The sequence below is a fragment of the Neltuma alba genome, unplaced genomic scaffold, assembly GCF_004799145.2.
Source record: "Neltuma alba isolate B1F8T4 unplaced genomic scaffold, ASM479914v2 tig00010128_pilon, whole genome shotgun sequence".
Classification (NCBI taxonomy): domain Eukaryota; kingdom Viridiplantae; phylum Streptophyta; class Magnoliopsida; order Fabales; family Fabaceae; genus Neltuma; species Neltuma alba.
In genome coordinates, this window is record NW_021635079.1 from 137593 (window position 1) to 160455 (window position 22863).

General features: G+C 33.5%; 1 long non-coding RNA gene across 1 annotated transcript in view; it reads right to left on the reverse strand.

Annotated features, from left to right (window-relative positions):
* Positions 1–1792: 1792 nt before the first annotated feature.
* LOC114754331 (uncharacterized) overlaps positions 1793–22863 on the reverse strand; it is a 68723-nt gene continuing 47652 nt past the window's right edge. Inside the window, exon 3 of the long non-coding RNA XR_003741157.1 lies at positions 1793–2918. This is a non-coding gene — a long non-coding RNA (uncharacterized LOC114754331). The remainder of the gene's footprint in view (positions 2919–22863) is intronic.

Sequence of the window (22863 nt, forward strand, 5' to 3'; positions counted from 1 at the left end):
AAATGAAAATCACATCAACAAAATTTCTTCTTATCCTCATGCTAAAAGAATTGAATATCTTCTGCCATTTCAATAAGAATTAAGAAGTAAAACCCGTGAGTCTTAAGCTTGTTTCTTTCTTTTCAGCTTCTTCCAAATGATTAGAGAGGGAAATTAGTGGGGGTGAGCATCTGGACCTCCAAAGCCGAGAGGCGTGGGCCTTTCTTGTGTCCCAAGCAACTGATGTCTTCGTGTGATCTCCTTCAACACTCGGATAACTTGTATCAAATAAAACACTTGATCGCTGCACGGTGTGATTTGGGTCCAAGACTGGGATGGGGGTGAAAAAAATTTAGGTTCATCAACTGCTTGTCGCTACTTGATGATTTAGGTTCATCCATTCAACAATTCGGAGATTCTTTTTTTTTTTTTCCTCCCCCAGAACGAGTTCATGTATTCAAGTTCTAGATCTCAGGTTCCATCCAATGCTGCTTATCGATTTTGATAATTAAGACTTGAACAACAGTAATTGGTTTCACGCCATTAAGACATCAATTTATTGATTTCATTTTTGTGAATTTTGATTTTTGTCTAATTTTGTGATTTGTGTCGTCGCTGCAACTCTAATTCACGGCAACAGGATGGAGGAGGCGGAGGGAGGAAATTTCCTTTAATGACATTTTTGTCTTTTCACAATTATTTATATTTAAATTAATTAAAAAATTAATGTCGTCTCTCATCCTTTTAATATCATACCAAACAAAAACATGGCAATTAAAATTGCATGCATTATAGATTGCACTGCCTTACATTGCATTTATAACTTGTATGCAATGGAACCAAACGGGCTCTAAATAACCCACTTAAGAGAAAATTTCTTTTAGTATTCAGCATGCTCATAGGATAAAGTAAAACGAATAGCCCATAAATTAGAACCATCTGATCAAAACTAGTTCCACCACGAAGATTGCTCATGACAAATGAACCTGACATAAGAACATTGCACAATGAGCAAGCATGAAAGCATTCATTGCCACTTTAATTCAAATCAAAATCATGATTCCTGCACACATAAGATTACTTATTTGTTGCAACCAGACCTGTACCGTGTTATTGACAATTAAAGAATGAAAAAAATGGTCTTAGGATTTTTCTTAATTAAAAACAAAAAAAAAAATGAAACAATGTGGCAAAATGTATTCTCTTGTCATAACTTTCTGTTCCTCTCATCCATAAGTTTTTTTCATCTAAACATTGAGGTTAACGAGAATTAGAAATTTTACCATAGGTGAGCTGCACTTTTCCTGTCCAGTTTCATTTCATCCTCTCCATGAATTAGCTGTAAGACATGACAAGCAGAACATTATACAACATACGTGTAAGTTGAATTAAGAATACATACAAATTTAATTACCAAGCTAAGAGATAGTATAAATTAAGAAATAGGGATTAAAAAATTTCAATTACAAGTGTAGATATCCTTTTTTTAATTATTATTATTTATTTTTTCACTGGGAGGGTTCTATCAAACACAAACACCCAAGGAACCATACATGGTTCTTCAATATAACAAGGCATAAAGTAATGGGTGTGACTATTCTCTAAATTAATCTACTGTCATTGTTGCCAATCCTATAGATCTTCCAAATTTTGTCCCACTCCTCATGCTATTATTTCAGATTCGTTATCATTTCTAGATATGACATATTTCATCAGATATGAAATCATAAGATCTAATAGAAAACATAATATAATCTTTTATTGACATGGCAGAACTCAGGAAACAGAGGAAGGAAGTCCTCGGATAGATTTCATGAGAGAGGGCATAGAAGAAGGAACAAGCAAAGGTAAAAACTGATAAAGAAAAATCTCCATCAGCACGCTCTTAACTGTTGAAGCCAAATAAAGATCTCACAATTTTTACTCCACTACATCCCTTCCTGGAAGTATGTAAATGAAAGGAAAGGATTTTATTAACGGAGCAAAGTAAGATGAGGTAAACTTTCCTTTTCATATAGTAATAACTTATCTAGCATCCAACCAACTTCAGACAGGGAAGCCAATTGCCTCATTCCCTAGAGACTGTTTTCTTCGATGTCCAAGTTCCTAAAAGACCAAAGCAGAGAACATTTTCTTGCAACAACCAGAGAACAGCCTTCCCATGAACACAGCCCACATGGTGAATGAAATAATTCCCAAACAACGGTAATAAGATTATGCAGAACATCAAACCCAAACTTAAATTGGCCTTGTAGTTATGTGGGCCAAATAAACGGACTGGAAATTATGGTCACTAACACTGGCTTTAAAGACAAGTTTACTGATAAACTGACCTACATACAATTTGTGTCCCAACTGTCCCAACACCAGGTGAAATGAGTACCGCTTCACAGAATAAGTAAAACATGAAAATAAGGTTCAGCAAAAAAATCTAGATTTAGTTTCTAACACTGACTATAATTAGAAATGAAAATACTAACAAGCTAAAGATAAAAAGGAACTACTATGCCGGTTGAATATTCTGATATAGCGTAATTTGGAAAAGAAATGGCTCCAGATATATTAAGAAGACTTGGAATGACTTTGTTTTTTCATTTTTAAAGGATTGTAAGGTTGAAGAAACTTAAACCTACTCATCTCATGATTTCCATCTTCTTAACTCTGTAATACAGAGCAGGTTGACAAAAATGCAAGCCAGCACCAGATTTGATCCCTCCAAATTTCTATAACATGAGAAAGCAAGATGTGTGCTTCAATTATCTTAAATACCACATGATAATACATACTTTAAGCATTTATTCCATTCACTTACATAGTACAAATGTGTTACTTGGACCTCCTTAAGTTATTCCAATTTAAATATTCTGCTTAGGTAGAGTTTACCACAGCTGAGGCTGCATGTTTCTGTTCAATTCCATTTCATCCTCTGAGTAAATTACCTGTAAGATATTACAAGCAGTACATGCAATTTGTATGAAGAATACCTGCAACTCAATTATGAAACAAAACAATCCTAAAAATATGGAAAAAAAATTCAATCGTTTCAAAAATAAATGCCAAGTTAATTACCAAGGTAATGGAGACAGAACATAGAGAATGTCTTCAAAACTTTCAAATACAAAAGTGAACATCTTTTTTACACTTGAATAAGACTCTATCAAGCACAACTATCCCTAAGATTCTTACGGGTTCATAAACTTAATGCATCATAAATATTGATCATTCATTAAATTTGGTTTTAGCTATTGTTTTCTTCCTTCTTGCTCTTCCCACTTCTCCCATCCTTTCATTATTATTTCAACTTTATCATCTCTAGATATGAAATTTTTTCTCAATATGAACTTATGAAGTCTCAAATAAATATATCTTTCATCACAAAATTATCATCACGGCAGGGCTTTCAAAACAGTGGCAAGAAGCCCTCAGATAGCTGTAATGGAAAATGGCAAAAGACAAGGGAACAGGAAAGCTAAAATCTGACAGAAAATTTTCCTACAGCATCTCTATTAACCGTTTCGACCAAATAATGAATCATACAGAATTCAGACTCCACCACACCCCATTGCTAGAATCCTTACTGAAAATAAACACACACATACGCACACATAAATGAAAAGACAAGATTTTTCGCATTAAGCAACCACAATTAGCTTAATTTCTATGGAAAGAAGACCGCGAGCAGCACAGCAGCACAACATCAGATACAGTAAACTGTTTCATTTCATGTATTACTGATTTATCTAGTATCCAGCCCAAATTCGGACAGGGAAGTCACTTTCTTGATTCCGAAGAGAGTACTTTCTTCCATTCCCAAGTTACTTTCCGTGGATCCTTTGGTCAAGGCTACAAGACATTGTCATTGAAAAGTTTCTTGAAAAAACATGATGATAGCTTTCACCATCAACAGAGCCCATATGATGAGTGCAATAATCCCCAACAATGATAGTAAGATTATGTATTGTAGACCACCTAATTAAAACTAAACATAGACTGACCATTAGGAAGGTCTAATAGATGGGCTGGAAATTAAGGTCCTTGCTTAATTGATAATGACAACCATGCTCATATTCTGGCCTACGGACAGTCCCAACACTGGGTGAAAGAAGCAACGCCTCCCTGAAGAAGTAATCCATTATGTCGGTTGAATGTTCTGCTCTAGTGTAATTTGTACAAGGAAATTGCACCAATTTTGGTAAGGAGACTTGTAACAGCTTTGCTTTTATTTCTTTTTTTTTTTTTAATGGATTGCAAGGTTGAAGAAACTTTTACTTATCTCCCGATTTCCAACTTCCCAACTCTGTAGCAAAGCACAGGTTTACTAAAACAGACCGATAGCAGATTTGACCCCTCCGCATTTCTGAAACTTTACAAAGCAAGATGCATGCTGCCATGATCATAAACCCTAGGTGATATATTATACTCTAGGTATTTATTCTATCCACTTACAAAGTACAGAGACATGTGGAAAAGAAAAGATCCGAAACTTGTCCTATTACTATTACCGATTGACTCACTAGCCAATGCAATTCAGAATTGCAAGTTTTATCCGAAGGAAAAAAAGAAACCTTCATGCAGACAGGTTTTGATTTGAGCCAAAAGAAGCTTCAGACAGAGAAGCCATTCTCTTGAATCCCAATAGAGTCACTTCATTCCATGTCAAAGTTACTTGTTGCCGTTTGATTGGTACGAATATGTAGAATAATGCCACGAAGCCATTGAATGATTTCTTGAAATAATTTGATTGTTAGGCCAACCGCCCAGAAAGCCCATATGAGGGATGAAGCCAAAACCAGGAAGAGCGATAAGATGAAGAGAAGTAGAACGACAACAAGAAGTCCAGATAGAGGAGAGGAGTAAATTATTTCCCGATAGCAAGGTAATTAGATCGATTTTGAAGTTTAAATTCTGCCATCAAACAAATAACATAGAAGCATAGCATCACAAAGACGGCTCTCATGATGTTTACATGCTCAGTAAAGAGCGACAAATTCTTAGATTGAAATTGAAATGGCACAAAACCACCTACCCCAGTAATCAGAGAGATTATGACAGCATGTAACAGTGCAAAATATTCCTCTTGTCTCCGGTTTGAACTGCAGCCGCGGAAAAAAATAAATAAATAAATAAACTGAAAGTAGCAATCACAAGAGTAGGAAGAAACTAAATAAACTGAAAGTAGTAATCACAATAGTAGGAAGAAACCAAGCAAATAGTGCTGATCAAACAAAAACAATGGAAATAACTGATATGAAGTTAATTATGTGTAGTAGAACCTTTGTGAAGAGTTGAAATTAGATGGAGCCAGGGGTATGCTGGGCGGCGCCCCTCCAACTTGTTGGTGGTCGATCATGGGAACTGGGAAGAAAGAGGAGCGTGCCAACAAGGAAGATAAGGAAAGAAAGACAGATTTTTTTTTTTTGGGGGTAAAAAAAGAAGACAGATTTGGAGATGGCGGGAGTGGAGGGCTGACTTGGGCCATGTATGCCAACGGAGTTTCTCATCAACGAGTAGAAGTGATGAATTAATCCTGGAATTATATATTCATAGTTTCATGCCATATCATCTTGTGGATTCGGAAGGTGCCCATATATTTACAAGTTTGTCCTGTAGTTGGGCGGCAGGACGTGCCGAATCCCGATTCATCGGATTTTAAGTAACTGGATTAGTCAAAAAAGTTAACCGGACAGATTAAAACCCAAAAAAATTATGATTATAATTATAATTATAAAAATTCATATATTATTAAAAAAAACTTTGAATACCGAAAAAACTTATATATTAATTATATATTATACATATATAAGATTTATTTATTATATATGACATACAATTAAATGAATTCAATAAATAAAATATATACATATGAATTAAAAATAATAAAATTCTAAAATACATTAACCAAGTATTTGTAAATGAATACATAAAAAAGCAACACCTAGATATTGTCTCTTTTGTTAAAGAAATTAAAAAAGGAAAAAAAAACACAATACATATAAAATAAAAGGCCCGCTCCCAAGAAAATAGTGGAACTTATATTTTATAATAGGCTTGCTACTCAGATTCACCCTGCGGACACTTTAAAAAAGTGCAGCAATTAATAAAAACAGATAGTAGCGTAGATATAATTTTGGAAGTTACAAAAAATAATTTTATAAGAACCTGCTATTTTTCTTCCTTACCAATCATAACTAGACCTTACAATTTTTGTTTGGGAGAATTAAAAATAGATCCTAAATAAAAAAAATACTTTTTCGGTCCTAAATATAAGAACAACGATTACAAAGTGGGTCTTATATTTAGGACAGAGGAAATATTAATTAACTATAGGTCCCAATCATCTCTAAATATTGAAACTTGACTTATAAATCAAATTAAGAAAACAATTAATTTGAGAAGATACGACGAACAAAAAAATCAGTAAATTATTTTTGCCAAAAGGACACAAGTTATATGAGCAGAGGGTGCTGCGATGGTTTCTGTCTCCCCTCAAGATTCTCCCCCTGCTACCTTTGTTTTCTGCTTTCTTCTTTCAGCTTCTTCCTGCAATTCTGTTATTATTTGATATTTGCATATTCCAGTGTACTAAGGGTATAATTTCTATATATGTGACTCACGATGTATACTTACCTCCGTTTCTTAATACAAGAACTCGTTTAACTTTTATTTTGGTATTAAGTATAAAACTTTAATCCATTATATCTCTCATATTTATCTACTTTTTTTTAAGGTAGTCCTTGTAATAATGATAATTATAACTAATACACTTGATTAATAAAGATATTTTAGAAAAGATAACATCTATTTATTATAAATGACTAATTTAACTAATTTTTTAATCTACTCAAATTAGTTAACTAGCTTTTATATTTATATTAAGGACCGGAGGTAGTATTTCCATCTTCTTATCTTCTTAACTTTGTAATACCAAAAAGGTTGACAAAAATGCAAGCTAACAACAGATTTGATCCCTCTAAATTTCTATAACATGACAAAGTTATAGATAACTAATTTATAAATATTAAAAAAATTAATTAAGTTAATTATTTGTAATAAATAAGTATTTTTTTTAAAATATCTGTGTTAATCATGTGTATTAGAATAAAAAACTTTAACATGTGTAATCAACATAATGACTATTTTGGAAAAAGTTGAATAAATAAAGGAGCCAAAATGGATGGATTCTTATATTTAGGATCAAATTGAATACCTAACTGCCTCTTATATTTGGGACCGGAGGTAATATATAATTCAGGTAATTATTCCATTTTCTCCTTTCAATTCATACATTATGCTTAGCATGAATTAGAGACTAGAGAGTTAACGGCAGCTAAGGCTGCGTTTTTCTCTTCAATTGCATTTCGTCCACTGAGCAAATTACCTGTAAGATATTACAAACAAACATTATACGATATACGTGCAAGTTGTATGAAGAATACTTGCAATTTTGATGGTGAAACAAATAAAAAATCCTCACAACTATGAAGCAAGATTCAATTGTGCTAAAACCCAAAAAGGTGCAAATTTAATTACCAAGTTAATGGAGACCCAACAAAGAGAATGTCTTCAAATATTTCAATTACAAAAGTAGACATATTTTTTTTCACTCGTGGCAAATATCTATCAAGCATAAATAAACCTAAGAATCTTACAGTTTCTTAAACATAGTGAAGAATAAAGTTTGATTATTCACTAAATTTGGTTGCAGTTATTGTTTCCTTCGTTCTTGATCTTCTCATTTCCCCAGCCCTTCATTATTATTTCAGGCTTTATCATTTCTAGATATGGAATTTTCTCCTTAATTTGGAGTTGTGAAGGCTCAAATAAATATATCTTTAATAACAAAATTATCATCACGGCAGAGCTTTTCAAACAGTGGCAAGAAGCCCTCAGATAGCTCTTATGTGATATGGCAAACGAACGGGGGACAAGAAAGCCAAAAGCTGGCAAAGAAAAATTTCCTGCAGCATGTTTATTTACTGTTCCGACCAAACAATGAATCATACTGAATTCAGACTCTACCACACCCACTCTTGGAATCCTTACACAATATGCATGCATACGTGAAAGAACAGGATTTTTCTCCATTAAGCACTTATAGTTAGCCTAAATTCTATGAAAGAAGACAAGGAGTAGCACACCAGCACAATGTAAGATACAGTAGACTCTTTCATTTATTACTGATTGATTTAGTATCCAGCCCAAATTCAGACGTGTTTTCTTCACACTAGCCAATTTAATTCAAACGTGCGAGTCTTGTCCAAGAAAAATAAAACTTCTTCATACAAATAGGCTTTGGTTTTGGCCAAAAGAAGCTTCAGACAGGCATGTCATTCTCTTGAATCCCAGTAGAGTCGCTTTCTTCCGCATCGAAGTTATTTGTTGCTGTCTGATTTAGAAAGATGCCACGAAGGCATTGACTAATTTCTTGAATCAATCTGATTGTTGGCCCCACCACCAATAAAGCCCATACAATGGACGCAGCCAAACCCAGAAAGAGCGATAAGATGTAGAGAAGTAGTACTACGACAAGAAGTCCAAAAAGAGGAGTAAATTGTTTCATGATAGCAAGGTAATTAGATTCATTTTGAAGTTTAAATTCCGCCATTAAACCCATAACATACAAAAGTAGTAACACGAAAACGGCTCTCATGATGCTTCCATGCTCATCAAAAAGGGACAAATTCTTAGATTGAAATTGAAACTGCACGTAACCACCAACTACAGTAATCAGAGAAATGATGACAGCATGCAACAGTGCAAAAGATTCCTCTTGTCCCCGGTTTGAACTGCAGCCGTAAAAAATAAGTTAAAAAAAAACAAACTGCATTAGCATCATGAAGTAGTAATAACAATAATAGCAAGAAACTAAGCAAATAGTAGAAACCAGAAATGAAATTTGTTTAGTTGAAATTCACAAGGAATTGGAAAATAGGGAAGCTCGTAAGAGAGTAATTAGGCAGTGCTGATTAAACCAAAGTAATGGGAAAACTGGATGTGAAGCTAATGAGGTGTGATAAGACCTTTGTGGAGAGCTAAAAGCACGAGCTACAGGCATGCTTGGAGGCGACAATGACGGGAAGACGGAGGGAAGAGCGAGAAGAGATGCAAATTAAATGGGAAAAGACAAAGCACGAAGATCTGATGGACCAGTCCGACTTGGGAAGGGCCATATATAAGGTCGTAAAGGCAGGACTTGACCACAGGGGACGACTTCGTTTGTGAATCGTGCTATAAGGGGTGCCAGAAGGATAAGCAAATCATCAAGAATCTGCGCGGTAGTTTCAAGAATTTCGGCCTACGACAATCCTTCAGAGGCCGTACCTTCAGAATCTTGTGTTGGAAGCCCTGGTAAGAGAATCAATTCGTACTCTTCTTCTCCTATTTATAAATCCTTTTTTAACATGTTTCATTTCATATAGATTAGAAAAAATTTTAAATTTTATTAATTCTTATTTAAAATTTAATAACTTTTTAATTTTATTCCTATTTAATATACATAAAGTTAGCATAATAATAAATGAAGAATAAAATTATTGATTCATATAAAAAATTTCTCTCACTACGTTATAAATGGGACCAAAATTGCTTCACTTTGTGCCTTACAAATAGAATCAGCGGGGTATTTTTTACAAATAATTAATTTAATTAAAATTTTTAATTTACTTAAATTAGTTAAGTGGCTTCTATCTTAAGAATCAGAATTTGTAATATTTTGTAAAATCCTTTTAAAATATTTTATAAGTCAAAATTTTTGTACTATAGATGTGCATGTTAAATTTTGTACCGTCTAAATTCCTTACGTATTTTTATGTTAAAAAGTGTAGTCGAAACTCTTCAATCGGACGCATTGGCGTCGACTGACTCAAGCCCATTGCCTCATCAACCCCGTATCCACAGTGTGAGCTATTGACTCACAGCAGCTTAAAAAAAATTTTTGATGGATCCAATATTTTTAAATATTTTTTAGTTTAATTTATATTCTTCTGATTCTTAATATAAAACTTATTTAACTAATTTGATTAGATTAAAAAAATTAAATAAGTTAATTAATTATAAGAAATATGACGTTTTTTCTAAAACATTATAACCATCTTTCTTAATATCTTTTTTTCTTCACTTACTTGATTATGGTTGAGGGAGTATTCATAAGGGTAATTTAGAAAAAATTGAAATATAAGAAATATGTCTTATATTCAAAACCAAAATTAACTTAACAATTAGGTCTTATATTAATAACTAGAGAAATACTTAGTAAGTTAGGATGTTAGATGTATATAAAAAAATTTCAGAGTATTAGATGCACTAAAATATAGTTTAGGATAATGAATCACTTAAAAAAAGATTTTATGCACCACAAAATATTTTAAGATAGAGATTATACTTGAAAAAATACTTCAAAATGCTAATGCAACTTAACCACTGTATACACACACAATCCTTTATATATATATATACTCTTTCGGTCCTAAATATAAGACCCATCTTGTAGTGTAATTACACTACAATATGAATCTTATATTTAGGACGAAAAGAGTATATGATGAACGAGTTATGCTCTTTTTACCGCGGACATACTTTCTAAATACTGCCTGTAATAATACATCTTTTCGTTAAAAAAAAAACAAAGAAAATCAAAGAGAAGCAAGAGGCCGAACACTGGCTATGATGGGATGATGTTCGTTATGAGATAATAGACAGGGAAAATTTTAATTAAGGACTAAAGTAGACAATTTATCTCAGACAGCTCCAAAACATTCTGAAATATCACTGCATGACCAAAGGAGCAAATGAAAATTAATTTAAGAAAGAAAAAGATATTTTTATCCTTCAAAACTGTGACCCTGAAACTCTTCCCCCTCTCCCTAAAAACAATCGATAACTCAAGCTTTTCTCTCTGTCACTGTTTGAAAAATCCGTTGTTGCGTTGAGAGAGATCATTCGCCATCATCATTGTTCCGGTAAGGAAAGCCTTCGCCGTCACTACTATTCTAGTATGGAGTGCCTTTGCCACCGATGTTGTTTTGGTAACAAAAGCCTTCGCTGTTGTCATAGGCTTTCTCACTCTCTCTCTCTCTCTCTCTCTCTCTCTCTGTACGTGATCTCTTTCACTAACTTTCCATTAAAAAATTTCTGCATATAATACTACAAAATCCTTCTCCGTTTCTTCTATTATAAATTTTATGGGTTTGGTTTAGGCTGTCGTGAAGTTCTAAATTAGCAAGAAATTTTTTTACTACTCAGATTTGAGATAAAATTATACAGTGGATTAATTTTAGATTCACACCGTTGAGTGTTGAGAGTAAGCCTTTTAGTTTCTATCATGAATTGTATTATAAATTTGCAAATTCCACTTCTCCAAAAAAATGGTGATTTGGTATTATGAAAACTTGTACTTTTATTGTGAATTCACAAATTCCTATTGTAAATGTATACTGTATTTAATTATTGAAAATTGATTGAAATTAATACTTGAATAATGTGTAGCAATATATTATATATGGCTAGCAACAGTGGAAAGCAATTATTTTGCATCTTCGATGTGGGAGGCGAATCTGTGAAGATCTTAGAAAGCAAAATGATATATGAAATACTGCACTGAAATTGGTTGGCAACTATGTAAATACAAAACAAATTAATCTACTTGCAAATAGATATATTTATGTTGTTTATGGGCGTATCCATATTGTAAACATCTTAATTCTACTTTTGAACCGTTACATCCAGAGCTGTGAATTGTTTTGTTCAACTTTATGAATGAAATAAATCTACTCACAAATGGGCATATTTATATTGTCAATGGGCATATCTGTGTTACAAATGTTCTAATTTCATTTGCAAACCGTTGGTATCATATTTGTGAATTGTTCTGTTTAACTTTATGAATAAAATAAATCTACTTGTAAATGGGCGTATTTATATTGTTAACAAACGTATCTGTGTTGTAAATGTCCTAATTCTAATTGTGAACCATCTTTCTCAGGCTTGTGAATAGTTCTGTTCAACTTTATGAATAAAATAAATCAATTTGCAAATAGACATATTTATGTTGTTAATAGACGTAATCATGTCGTAAATTTTCTAATTCCACTTATAAACAATCGCTCCTAGACTTATGATTTGTTATGTTCATGAATTAAATAAATCTACTTTGCAAATCTTTGCTTTTGATGCCCACTTCTCTGCCTCTTTTTCTTGAGTGAACATTCCTTTCTCTTCCCTCTATACTTCACCAATTCATTTCGCATACCTTCAGTCAGCATTAGAACTCTTATTTCATTGAACAGCACATCACTGGGGCGATAATGAAAATAAAGGTAGAATAACTTTTTCCTATGTTTTTTAACAATATTTTTTATTTTTTATATTTTCTATAATTATATATTTGTCTATATTTATATTTTTATTTATTAAATATTTTTTTTAGTATTTATAATTTTTTAATAATACCTTACTTCTTTTATTTATATAATGCGAAGGTGCTTCCCCCGCGATGCACGGGACCTCCTCCAACCAAGTTGTAAATTTTATGTAATCTATTTTTAACAATTACAAAAACAATTTATAAAAATTTTAATGCGTGTTTAAGATTAAAAATGCTTTCTGAATGTAATTTAAATGAAACATAAACATAAAGCCCACATTGAAAACGATAAAAAAATTTCAAAATTATAAAGAAAACTATAAAAAAATGTGATTTTTAAATTAAAAATAGAATGACATGAACTATTCCACATTAAGCGGATGAACCAAAAAACTTGCTGTCATTGGGCCATCTCATATTTGTTGCTTTCAACCTGTATTAAAATAAATTGAAACTATCTACATAATATAATATAATGATCCAATATTATCAATCCAAAACACTCACCTAATGACTGTAATAATGAACTTGAAGGAAGGGATATAATTAAATGAATGACTAAGGGAAGACATCTGCCTTCAATCAAAAAGCTTTTGAATTGCTAGCTTCTGTATCCACAGTCCTCTAAATAATCTTACAGGTAAAATTATATATGGTTAAGTATGAAAGATAAAAAAAAAGAATGACTTCATTTGTTTTGGCACCTTCCTAGAGGTAGCAGGTTGTTGGGAGAATCTATACCCGGGAAATATATAGAGTCACAATATATACTACTTCTAGTATTTAATATAAAAAGTAGTTGACTAATTTGAATAAATTTAAAAAAATTAATTTAGTTATTTATAATAAATATGTTTTATCTTTTTTAAAATATATTTGCTAATTATGTGTATTAGCCATAACTACCATTTGATAAAATATTTAATATGTACAATTACTATAAAAACTATCTTGAGGGGGAAAAAAAGATAAATATGATAGAGAAATTGGATTGAGGTCTTATATTTAAAACCAAATTTAGGGGGTGTTTGGCAATATTGAAAAGTGCTTCTCAGAAGCACTTTTTCGCAAAACGAGACAAACTTCTCCATATATTTACTTCGTAAACCGTAAAAGTACTTTTGAAACCATGGTTTGGTTTCCATCCAAACACCCTGTTAATCTTATATTGTGGACCATATGTAGTATAAGAACAATGCCAAACCTATACCATTTCACTCTTCCCCACAATATCCCATGGAAGTGCTCTCCAAACAGAACCAGTTAAAAGACCTTGAGCTTCTTCATCTTCAGTGACAACCAGAACCTTGAGTCCATTATAGTACTTCATAAGTCATAACAGAAGCTTGTGGGCTACACTGTACAAGACCATGCATATGAAGATAACTACAATTCCTACTGGAAAGTAGAGGTCTGCACTCTTTAGGGGCTAGGGGCATCTTGAGAGTAGACAGCTCTGGTGAATATTATCTTGAAAGAATACACCTACATAGACATAGAAGAAGTCATACGTCATCAAAGCTCATAGGGATTTTAAAACCAAAAAAAAAAAAAGAAAAGCTGTTGGCTTTTACTAAAATACGATACAATCACAAACGTTCCAACGATTTCCTGTCAGACAAGTTAACTTCCAAGTAGGACAGTAACTTATAGTGAGAAGATTATACTGTGATCAAGTTTTATTTAAAGATTTATTATAAGTATGTTATAAAGACATAAAACTGTTAATTTAGAACTGAAATTTGTTAACTATGTAATTGAATTTTCCTAATTTTTAAAGTTATAAGGTAATAAAATTTTATTAAAAACTTCCTGTAAGTGTATTATAAGGATAAAAAATTGTTAACTTAAAATTGAAATGTGTTAATTATAAAATTGACATATACTAATTTAGAATTTTTTTTTTAGTTTTTAATGAAAGGGGCATTAAAATCATTTCATAAAATTTTAAAATCACCTGATTAGGGGTTTGGCAAATTTAGCCACCTAAATAAAGATTTATGTTAGTTAAATGTCTTTTTGAGGAATTGTCCAAATTAAAAATGGGTGAAATACTTATTATTTCAAACACATTTTAAAAACAAACTTTTTTTTTCAAATAATTTATTCTTTCTCACTTGCTGATCTGTTGCCTTCCATCACGATTGCTTATGGTACTTTTAAAAGTATTTTTTAAAACCTAGTGGCATGTGCTAATTTCATCAAACCCAACTTATCTAAACTTTTTAATTAAAAAAATATATATAGAACTGTTATTTATTGATAGAATGAAATGTTAAAACAAACAGAAACTCTTATTTGTGTTTAATGAGATTAAACGCATTAAAAACCTTTTTTTCAACATTATATGATAGCTTATAATTATACTTATTTTGTTTTAAATTATCGCAAATGAAATCCATTAACCGCAAGACATTGATTAGTTGATTGGAGAATATTAAAAAAAAAAAAAAGGAAGTAACAAGTACGACTGAAGAGGTATTCTTAAAATTGTTGCGTCTTGATCCCGAAGATCTTGCATGAAAATCATCAACAAAAAATCTTTCTTATCTTCATGCTAAAAGAATTGAATATCTTCTGCCATCTGAATAAGAAGTAAAACCCGTGAGTTTTAGCTTGCTTCTTTCTGTTGCATTTTTCCAAATAATTAGAGGGAAATTAGTGGTGGTGAGCACCTGGACCTCCAGGGCTGAGGCGAGTGGGATTTTCTTGTGTCCCAAGCAACTGATGTCTTCGTGTGATCTCCTCCAACATTTGGATAACTGCATGGTGTGATTTGAGTCCAAGACTAGAAAGAGGGTAAGCTTGGGAGATTGTAAACATAAATTCTCGGGAAGAAAATCACGGAGGAAGAAACAGCAAATGCAGATAGGGTGAGACCAGCCTACCATGCTCTCCAAATTCACTTCAAATAAGAAAAGCCAGCATGGAGCTTCAGCTTGGACTTGCCCAAAGAAAGGCACATGGAGACATTGTTCAGAGACAACATCGGAACCAGATACAAGAACACAAGCAAAACCTTTTACTCCTATTTTGATTGTGTTTTTTTGTCTTTTCATTAAAAAAGTAATGAATCTTTTTTGATCTTGACATTCCACAACACTCATACCAGTGTCGTATATGCTCCAGTTGAGATTCCAAACTGGATAATGGTAATTAGGCCATGTCATAAAGGAGAAGGGTATCAAAATTCAGACTGAGCTTGATCAGAGAGACTCTGCATAATGAAAGTAGGAATAAAAGTTGCCAATAACACACATAGAACAATTAGCCTATATGCCTTACTAAAGTATAGCAAAAAGGAAAAGGAAAACTCTTGACATGTTAAACAGTTCTAACTGAGAAGTCCCCCCCCCCCCCAGCAGAATAGCACGTTATCTAATTTGCATGCTTTCACTTTGTGTTTCTTCGTTGATTGAATGTTTTGCATGTATCTCTTGGACAGTAACTGGCAGGAAGAGAGTGAAAATTTTACTATAATTTTGAATAAGCTGCTAAGGCCTAAATAACTTTGTTCAGGACAAATTTCTCTTGGTATTCAGCATGCTCATGGGAAAAAATTAAAACGAATAGCCCATAAATTAGAGCCATATGATCAAAACTAGTTCCAACACGATAACTGCTAGTGACAAATGAACCCAACATAAGAACATTGCACATAAGATTAATTCTTTGTTGCCACCAGATCGGTACCCTGTTCTTGACAATTAAAGAATAGTAAAAATGGTTTCCGGTTTTTCCTTAATAAAAATACGAAATATAACAATGTGGCAAAGTGTACTCTCTTGTCATAACTTTCTGTCGTTCTCATTCACAAGTTTATTTCATCTAAACATTTAGGTTAACAAGAATGAGCAATTTTACCATGGGTGAGCTGCACTTTTCCTGTCCATTTTCATTTCATCCTCTCCATGAATTACCTGTAAGACATGACAAACAGAACATTATCCAACATACATGTAAGTTGTATTAAGAATACGCGCAAATTACAAAGTAAAGAGATAGTATAAATTAAGAAAGAGGGAATGGCTTAAAATATTTCAATTACAAGTGTAGATATCTTCTTCTTCTTCTTTTTTTCGCTAGGAAGATTCTGTCGAACATAAACACCCAGGGAACGATAAATGGTTCTTCAATACAACAAAGCATAGAGTTGTGAGTTCGCTCATTCTCTAAATTTACCTGCAGTTAGTGTCGTTCTTTCTCCAGATCTTCCTTTTTTTTTTTTCAACCACTCCTTATGTTATTATTTCAGACTCGTTATCATTTCCAAACATGACATCTTTCATCAGATATGAAATCATAAATCTAGTAGACAATATAATATCATCCTTTATTATATTATTGACCTGGCAGAACTCAGGAAACAGAGGAAAGCAGTCCTCAGAGAGATCTCAAAAGACAGGGTAAAAACTGATAAAGAAAAATTTCAATCAAAACGTTCTGAACTGTTCAAGCCCAATAGAGAACATCACAAAATTTGCACTCTACCACATCCAGTCCTAGGAATCCTTAAAGAAAATATGTAAATGAAGGGACAAGGTTTCATCAATGAAGCAATGTCAAATAACCTAATTTCTTTGGCAAAAAAGATGGGGAGCAACATATCAAAAAGAAGATGAAGTAAACTTTATTTTTCATAAAGTAATAATTTATTTAGCATCCAACCAACTTCAGAGAGAGAAGCCAATTTCCTCATTCCCTAGAGACTGTTTTCTTCGATGCCCAAGTTCCTTCTCACAGGTCCTTTGTTCCAAAGCTTACAAGACAAAGCCAGAGAAAATGTTCTTGCAACAACCTGATAACAGCCTTCCCATAAACACAGCCCATATGATGAATGAAATAATTCCCAACGATTGCAATAAGATTATGCAGACCGTCTAACCCAAACATAAATTAGCCTTGTAGTTACGTGGGCAAAATAGACGGAGTGGGATTTATGGTCATTAGCTTAGGCTTTAAAGACTAGTTTACTGATAAACTGGCCTACATACAATTTGTGTCCCAACACCAGGTGAAATGAGTACCTCTTCACAGAATAAGCAACATATAACAATAAGTTTCAGGAAAAAAATCTAGATTTAGCTTATAATACTGACTATAATTAGAAGTAAAAATATTAAATAAAAAACGGTGCGCCACACTCAAGCTAAAGATAAAAAAGAACTACCATGTCAGTTGAATGTTCTGATATAGTGTAATTTGGAAAAGAAATGGCTCCAAATATATTAAGAAGACCTGGAACGACTTTGTTTTTTCATTTTTAATGGATTGCAAGGTTGAATAAACTTAAATCTACTTATCTCATAATTTCCATCTTCGTAACTCTGTAATACAGAATAGGCTGACAAAAATGCAAGCTAGCACCAGATTTGATCCCTCCAAATTTCTATAACATGACAAAGCAAGATGTGTGCTTCAATTATCTTAAATACCACATGATAGTATAGACTTTAGGTATTTATTCCATCCACGTACATAGTACAAATGTGTTATTTGGACATAATTTTCTGTTTTCTCCTCCTTAAGTTTTTCCAATTTAAACATCCTGCTTAACAAGAGTTAGAGTTTACCACAGCTAAGGCTGCATGTTTCTGTTAAATTCCATTTCATCCTCCCAGCAAATTACCTGTAAGATGTTACAAGCAGAACATCATACAATATACATGCAATTTGTATGAAGAATATTTGCAATTCAATTATGAAACAAAACAATCCTCAAAATATGGAAACAAAATTCAATTGTATTAAAAATAAATCCAAATTTTATTACCAAGTTAATGAAGACAGAGCATAGTGAATGTCCTGAAAAATTTCAATTACAAAAGTAAACATCTTTTTTCCCTTGAATAAGACTCTATCAAGCATAAATAGCCCTAAGATTCTTACGGGTTCATAAACATAATGCAGCACAAAGTTTGATCAGTCATTAAATTTGGTTTGAGCTATTATTTTCTTCCTTCTTGCTCTTCCCATTTCTCCCATCCTTTCATTATTATTTTGACTTTATCATTCCTAGATATGGAATTTTTTCTCAATATGAAGTTATGAAGTCTCGATTAAATAATGAATCAATCAGAATTCAGACTCTAACATACACCATCTTCGAATCCTTAAAGAATATATATATATATATTAAATGGAAAAAAAGGATTTTTCCTGCATTAAGCAACCACAAATAGCATAATTTCTATGGAGAGAAGACCGGGAGTAGCACATCAGCACAACATCAGATACACAGCCCAAATTCAGACAGGGAAGTCATTTCCTTGATTTCGAAGATAGTGTTTTCTTCCATTCCCAAGTTTCTTCCCATGGATCCTATGGTCAAGGTTAAAGGACAATGTCATTGATAAATTTCTTGTAACAACATGATGAGAGCTTTCGCCATAAACAGAGCCCATACGATGAGTGCAATCATCCCCAAAAATGGGAGTAAGATTATGTATTGTAGACCATATAATTAAAACTAAGCATAGACTGACCATTAGGAAGGCCTAATAGATGGATTGGAAATTAAGGTCCTTGCTCAAGCTATAATGACAAACATGCTCATATTCTGGCCTACGGACAGTCCCAACACCAGGTGAAAGGAGCAACCCCTCACTGAAGAAGTAAGCATAACAGTGAGCTTTCAAAATGAAAAATGCTGGATTTAGTTTGACCTGACTATAATCGGAAATGAGCACAACAGATCAAGAAAGTTCTGCCACGCTCAACCTGTAAAAGGGGATCCACTATGTCGGTTGAATGTTCTGCTCTAATGAAATTTGTATAAGGAAATGGCACCAAATTTGGTAAGGAGACTTGTAACAGTTTTGCTTTTATTGTTTTTTTTACATTTTTAATGGATTGCGAGGTTGAATAAACTTAAACTTTACTTATCTTCCGATTGCCATTTTCTCAACTCTTTAGCAAAGCACAGGTTTAATAAAACACACACTGATGGCAGATTTGATACCTCCACATTTCTGACACTTTACAAAGCAAGATGCATGCTGCCATTATCATAAACCGTGGACGATATATTATACTCTACGTATTTATTCCATCCACTTAAAAAGTATAGAGACGTGGAAAAGAAAAGATCAGAAACTTTTCCTATTACTATTACCGATTGACTCCTCACTAGCCAATGTAATTCAGACTTGCAAGTTTTATAGAGACAGGTTTTGATTTTAGCCAAAAGAAGCTTCAGACAGGCAAGCCATTCTCCCAAATCCCAACTGAGTCACTTCCTTCCATGTCGAAGTTACTTGTTGCTGTCTGATTGGTATGACTATGTGGAATGATGCCACTAAGCCATTGAATAATTTCTTGAAACAATTTGATTGTTGGGCCAACCACCCAGAAAGACCATATGAGGGATGAAGCCAAACCCAGGAAGAGCGATAAGATGAAGAGAAGTAGAATGACAACAAGAAGTCCAAACAAAGGAGTAAATTGTTTCATGATAGCAAGGTAATTTGATCGATTTTGAAGTTTAAATTATGCCATCAAACCCATAACATAGAAGCATAATATCACAAAAACGGCTCTCATGATGCTTCCATGCTCATCAAAGAGGGACAAATTCTTAGATTGAAATTGAAATTGCACATAACCACCTACCGTAGTAATCAGAGAGATTATGACAACGTGTAACAGTGCAAAATATTCCTTTTGCGTTCGGTTTGAACTGCAGCAGCCAAAAACAAAAAAAAGTAATAAATAAACTGAATTATAGCATCAATAACAACAATAGGAAGAAACCAAGCAAATAGTAGAAACCAGAAATGAAATTTGTTTAGTTGAAATTCATAAGGAAGTGAAAAACAAGGAAGATGGTAAGATAATGATTACTAAATGCTGATTAAACAAAAACAATGGGAATAATTGATATGAAGTTAATTATGTGTAGTAGAACCTTTGTGAAGAGTTAGAATTAGATGGAGTTAGAGGCATGTTGGGCGGCGCCCCTCCAGCTTGTTGGTGGTCGACCATTATCGGAACCGGGAAGAGAGAGATGGGTGCGACGAAGGAAGAAGAAAAAGAAAGAAAGATTTTTTTTTTTTTGGGGGGTAAAAACAGACAGATTTGAAGATGGTGGGGGCAGGGGGCTGACTGCAAGTCAGTGCCATTTATACCAACGGAGCTTTTAATGTTGAAGCTTTGGATTTGGAAAGCGTCCAAGTTATAGTTTGTAAGTTTGTCCTGTAGTTAGACGGAAGGACATCATCATTCATCGGATTTTAAGCAAGGAAAAAAAAAAAAAATCAGACCGGATCATTGGAAAACCAATGAACCAGTCTCCAATCTGATCCGGAAGAGCTGCTTGACCGGGAAACCATCGAACCGGGAAAAAACCGGTCCAACTGGTTATAACCGGAATGAACCGGGTATTTCCCGGTTGGTTGGTTGGCCTTTTTTTTTTTTTGCCTGTCAGCACCTCCAAAATGCTGTCATTTTATTTATTAAAAAAAAATTTCTCTTCTTTGGTTCTTCCTTTCCTTTCCGCTCGTGATCGTCTCCCATTCGGCCATTTTCCCTCCCTTGAAGACTGAACCTAGCGGCAGCTCACGCGACTCCCTCCCTTAAACCAAAATCAATCCCTGCTCCCTAGAGTCACTGACGGCACTATAGTCTTCGGCAGAGGTCTCGGCAGAGCTCCAAAATTGCAGTCATAGCTAGTTTGATCTCCCTCAACGTCCTCGCAGTTTGCGGCAGATTTGAAACCAAAAATCACAGCTCTCCTCCTCGCAAAGTCGCTATCGCATCACTAGTTTGGCGGTTTGAGCTCGCAAGTCTCCCTCAACGTGACCACGTCCTACTTGGCCTTCAGCATTCGCAGTTTGGCAGTTCGTAGAAGCTAAATCCAAAGTCACAGGTCTCCCTCAAATCCCACTCGGCCACTCAGCATTGTCCCTTTGGTGCATTAAGTTGTGGGTAAGCTTAAAACTTTTCCCTTTCAGCTAGATTGTGTTTTTAGGATTAAAGAGATGTCTTTATTTTGTTGCTTCTTTCTCTTCGGTTGTCGAAAGATTTGGGCAGGGAGGAGATGAAAATTGTATTTTGATTTTTGATGAATACTTGAAGTAGGAGAGGAAAGTAGATGAATTTGCTGAAATAATATAGATTATGGGATTAAATTGATTCTGGATGATATACAAAGTATGAACAGCTTAAACTGATAAACTTAAATTGATTTTGTTTCCTTTGGAGATTGGATTAAATTGATTCTGGATAGATAAAGTATGTTTCATATGTCTGAAGTATTAATTGGTGATGTTCTGGTCAGGAAAAAAAGGATTGATTAATAATCAATACGATATTTTTTCATTTGAAGATTTAGGACATATAATTATGTATAGATGCATATGTACGAGGTAGATAAATTCATGTTTGTAACTTGAAGCATTGGTTGACATATCGGTATATGGTAGATAAATTGATACTGGATTAAATTGGTTTTGCATGGATTTTGTTTCCTTTCCAAGAGGTAGCAGTGATGGATATTTCAAATAATCAAAGTTCTGGAAATGATAATGTCACTCCTAATACTGAATCTTCGACTCCCAATACTGAAACTTCCACTCCTTCTGCACCCACTTCTTCATTACGTGCAAAGACTGATCCTGCATGGGCACATGTTGCTTATAAAAAAGAAGGGATACAAAATGTATACACATGCCTTTTTTGTGGTAATAGTTATAGAGATGGTGGGATAAATAGAATGAAGCAATACCTTGCTGGTATCACTGGTCAAATATCTTCTTGTAAAAAAGTTTCGCATGATGTACGTCATAGAATGACAGAATCTTTGAAAGAGCATTCAAAGAAAAAAGCTATTGAAAATATAGAAGAAGAAATTGAAGAAACTCACGTTGATTCTCCAATTATCATGAGTAGTGCAAAAAAAGAAAAGCTACGGAGAGTATGGACAATTATTTTGCTCCTCACACAGCTCCTGATTCCCAACCAAGTATTAAAAGTGCATTAGCAACAAAAGAAGCAAAACACAATGTGAAAATGTTGATTGCTGAATGGGCAATTGTGAATTGTATTCCATTTAAAGCATTTGATTACCCGTTATTTCAAAAAGCTGTAGATGGTATTGCTTCAATTGGCCCTCGGTTTAAAGCCCCTAGTGCTTATGATTTCAAAACCAATTTGCTGAGTGATTGGAGAAAAGAATGTCAGTTACTTATTGATGGCCATCGAGCTAAATGGAAAAACAACGGCTGCACACTCATGGCTGATGGATGGATTGATGTCAGGCAATGTACTTTGATAAATTTCTTAGTGTATTCTACTCACGGTATGGTATTTGTGAAGTCTGTTGATGCATCATATCTAGTCAAAGATGCTAAAACTTTGTTTATGATATTCTGTGAAGTTATTGAGTGGATTGATCCTAAGAATATTGTTCACATAGTAACTGACAATGCAGCCAACTATGTAGCATGTGGCAGGTTGATTAAGGAAAAGTATAAAAGTATTTATTGGTCACCTTGTGCTGCTCATTGCTTGAATCTTATATTGAA